Source organism: Podarcis liolepis, assembly GCF_965112155.1.
Source record: "Podarcis liolepis genome assembly, chromosome: 5".
In the NCBI taxonomy this organism is placed as follows: Eukaryota; Metazoa; Chordata; class Lepidosauria; order Squamata; family Lacertidae; genus Podarcis; species Podarcis liolepis.
This window is the reverse complement of record NC_139556.1, coordinates 2,659,447-2,664,298: the sequence shown is the minus strand read 5'-3', so window position 1 is coordinate 2,664,298 and position 4,852 is coordinate 2,659,447.

The window sequence follows — 4,852 nt, the reverse complement described above, 5'->3', positions numbered from 1 at the left end:
GCTGCAATATACTATTATCAAAATAATAATTTCAGAAAATAAGACAATTTCCTAAGTTTTATACTGTTACTGAGCATTCATGCTATAACACCATATTTAGGTGCAGTGATTCCAGAGTTAATACACCCTGGATATCCAATTACAATAAACTGCAGTGAAAACATATGAATTGCCTTGGTGGTTGAATCCAAGACCCATACGGCGCAGTACTCACCTTTTAGAAGTTTGCAGCCAGGATGCAAAGATCGCTCACTCTTTTGTACAATATCATCTCAATGGAGGCCTCTACTTGCTGCTACAATTTTTCTTTCAATCAGCACCGCAACCTAGAAAGAAAATCACTGCTTCTTGCTCTTCCTCACAACTCACTTCCTCAGGAGGTGATCAGGCAGCAATTGTCAGGAGAAGGAGCAAGGTCAGAAGGCTGGCATTAGTGGTGAGACCCCTACTGAGCTGTTGGCTGTGGCCGGCAACTAAGAAGGCCAACGCTTGCTCAGAAACAGACTAACTCCCATCCAGGTACTAACCAGGCCTGACCCTCCTTAGCTTCCGAGATCAGACAAGATTGGGCATGTTCGGGGTAGGACCATTTCTCCAAAACAAACTAAAGAAAATCCCCACAACACTGAACAGGTCCACACAGTTACAACCCCCCCCCCCTGGCCTATCACCCACTATTCCATCACATGGTGCAAAATCTCCAGATAAAAACCTGGCAAGCCAAAGGCCTACACTGCCTAAAAGACTTCTACAAAAAGAAATCCATACCAACACAAGAAATACAAGACAAACTAGGGGACACCCAAACACCTTGGCTAACACACCATCAACTACATGCCTTCTTAAACAATCCAGCAGTAAAATCAGCAGCCACTAGGCCAGGGGTCAACAAGCTTACTGGACGATGGACCGGTCCACGCTCCATCTGTCAGAGGGTGGGCCAGAGCGTGTGTGCACGCGCGCTCTTCCAGGTTGGAGGAGCGTGCGTACGCACATGCTATTTCCGGCACTCCTCCAACCTGGATGTGTGCCAGAAATAGTGTGTGTGCATGCGCACGGGCGCTTCTCTGTCCTGCATGGGTGCGCACATGCTATTTCCGGCATACATCCGGGTCGGAGGAGCACCCATGCACATGTGCACAGGTGCCATCACCCTGGAAATCGGTCCTCGCACCGTGCCACGCCACACCGCACCGCACTGGTAAGAGTGAGCGGCAGGGGTCACCATGGGCCGGATAGACGAGCCCTGTGGGCCGCTACTGGCCCATGGGTCTTAGGTTGACGACCCCTGCAGTAGGCCCTTGACCACCTTTCAAAACCTTCTCCAGACTGCAGAGGGGATGGCATCCACAATATACAAAATACTGCTCCAAAATCCCACAACCCCCCCTTGATGCACTCAAAGAACAATGAGAAGTTGTCATAGACTATGAAATAAAATATGCTAAATATTCAATACGCTAAAATATGGTCTAAACATCTGTTTAGACCAGGGGTCAGCAAACTTTTTCAGCAGGCGGCCAGACCTTGTGGGGGGCCGGACTATATTTTGGGGGGGAAAATGAATAAATTCCTATGCCCCACAAATAACCCAGAGATGCATTTTAAATAAAAGGACACATTCTACTCATGTAAAAACATGCTGATTCCCGGACCATCTGCAGGCCAGATTTAGAAGGCAATTGGGCCGGATTCGGCCCCCGGGCCTTAGTTTGCCTACCCATGGTTTAGACCCATCTCATCCAAAAAAAGGGGGGGGGAGTTACTCTGAAACTTACTTACAGATGGTACCAAATACCGCTGGCACTGATACACCCAGGAACCTCACCAAAATGCTGGAGAGGCTTTGCCGCTACAGGCCCATACCTCCCCATGTGGTGGCAATGCCCCCAAATCCAACCCTTTTGGACATCAGTCCTACAGGAAATACACAAAATAACTAAGCAGTTATTAGAAGTCACCTCAGAACTCGCCCTGCTGAACATCTTCCAAGATAATAATTTCCACTACACTATAAAGAGCTCATAAGCCACCTGCTCTCAGCATCTAGAAGCATCTTAGCCAGACCCTGGAGAGACCTGTCAGATGTGAACATGGACTACTGATACTAAATCGTATGGGAACAGCTTTACTAGAAAAGCTAACCAACAGACTGACAAATAGAAGAGGTTGCCTTCACCTCAGTATGGCTCCCCTTTATCAACTCAATGGGACTACAAGAAGAACCCATTGACAGCATACAAATCAATATAGCTTACTTGATGCCCCCCCCACTGCAAACCTCGCCGCATCCAACAACAAACAACCAACCACGCCCCCTGCCCCCCCCTGCCTCTCACCACCAAGGAAATGCAAAAAGCGAATAGAAAGAGAACCTACCTAGTTGACGCTGACACAAAACCCTCACATGTACATTATATAAAATAATATGTTTCACCACACCAGCCCTCCTCTCCCCCTTTCTTCTTCCCCAACCCCAGGCTGAATACAAAGCTAATGTCTCGTATCAAATATAACTGATTTGTAGAAAAGACTTTACAACCTGAAAAAGAGACAATGCACAAAACCTTTTATATATATTTTTAAAAGAAATAAACAGACTAACTCTGAACGTGGAGGTTCGACTTAGCTGTCATAGCTACAGCCAGCAATAAAACTAATTGGTTGCTTCAAAACTAGCGATAAAAAGTCATTGGTTGAGGCATGCTCTTATTACAAAATTCATATATTACAACATATATTTCTAGATCTGTGTTTATGAAACTGCATTATGAAAGGCAATCTTATTATGTTATGTTCACATAACATTCCTATTTATATATGCTTTTATCAGTTTAAATATAGTTTACATTGGGCTTCTTTCATTTTAGTTCCTTAATAGGTGTTAAATTGGTGCTCAATAAACCACCATTTCCATTATTGAATCCATTTCTAAGGGTGTGCATAACTCTTAGGTACAACTATCTTGGCATGGTGGTCAGAAGCAATCAAAGCAAAGAGATTAAGGTCATTAATGATATTCATTTGTTGAACACTGATACAATCAAATGCAGAAATTTAAAAGCAATAATGTTCATGCCTATACCATCTGTTTCCTCCATTTTCTGAAAGTCATCAAATCGGGCAAGCAAGGTGTCCCCAAGATGTTTTATTCACAGTACCACAGAGATCAAATCCATCCAGGAATATTATAATGTATCTCCTAAATGACCTTAATTTCATTGCCAGAGTTTGTTGTTTGTATCATGAAGTTTCACTGTGGAGAGCAGGATTATCTTATTCTTGTTTCCCGTCCTACACAATGTGGACTGGCCACGTTGGTCCTATGGGGACCCATTCCTCTCCAGGTAGCACATTGTAACAACAATTAATCACTTGCCCAAGGAACATGAGATTATATTTTGGAACAACTAGTTTCAAAAGAGGAAACTAGTACCGAAAGAGGAAATCTTTGGTTCCAGCTGCTTAAGAGGGTGGAGTAGAAAGCAGTGCCCATGTGGAAGTCTTGCAGGCCCTGCATCAGGGAAGAGGCAGGTGTAACTAATCGTTTGGTTTCAATAAACTAATGAAATTCTTAATGACCTGTGGGCAGCTCATATAAACACAAATCAATATACAGATCAAGTGTTGCCTTGCACATTAATTTTCATGCAGAAGATCAAGTCTTCTGTATGATGTACCAGCGTTTTGTATCTGTAGAATGGATATGCAAATCTGGCCGGCTTCCAACAAATATAAAAGCACAATAAAACATCAAAATTAAAAACTTCCCTATGCAGGGCTGCATTCTAAAAGTTGAATAGTTATTTATCTTCTTCTGGTGGGAGGGTATTCCATGGGGTGGGTGCCACTACCAAGAAGACCCTCTGCCTGGTTCCCTGTAACTTCACTTATCACGGTGGGGGAACCCCAGGAGGCCCTTGGAGTGGGACCTCGGGCTGAATGATGGGGGTGCAATGGAGCAGCTTGGACTAGAGGACCCTTGGCGTCCCTTCCAGCTCTACAATTCTGTGATTCTATGATTAAATGAAGCCTGTTGTTGCATCCATTTACACATTAAAAATGTGTATATTTCTTATTCATGACCACAGACATTTGAGTATGAAAATATAACATGTAAAACATTCCAAGAATACAAATGTTACTGAATTAGAAAATAAAAGTATATGCATTAGCATTACTCCATGTGTAATTGAACCTTATCAAGGACGTTAGCGAGCTCTCCAAAATTACATCCATGTAAAACTCTCCATGTGGTTTAATAAGCAGGAATTTATGTGCTATTTCCATTGGCTGAACTCTTACCAAATTGTCATGTTTGCTTTCTGAAAAATAGAAGTGTTTGTTTGCAATAATTGTCATCACAAAAGGTCTGAAGCAAAGAAGGAAGTCCAGCTCAGCAAGTGTGACTAAGTGTTTTTTGTTAACTTTACTCACACTTTAATAATAGAGTTGAGGTGGATCTTTTCTATGCAAATGTTTTATTGATGCTTACTGGATGAGTAATCTCTACATTGCTTGCTGTATTAAAAAAAACCTGGTTGAGAATTCTCATCAATCAGTTGCGGGAGGGAGGAGGAATCTCTCCCCCCGCCCCCGTTGATCAGTTTTATTCCCTCTCTTTTATGTTGGCCAGAGATGCTGTGGCAATGGTGTCCTGACTCATTTGGAGAAGCAAGGGAACTATGCGAGACTGTTATTTGTAGACTTAAGTTCTGCATTTAATACTATTCTTCTGCATAGATTGGTGCCCAAATTATTAGACCTGAGACTTCCACCGTGTTTGTGCAGGTGGATATTAGTTTTTCTATCAAACCGTTCCCAAAGGGTCAGGTTGGGTTCACACGTCTCT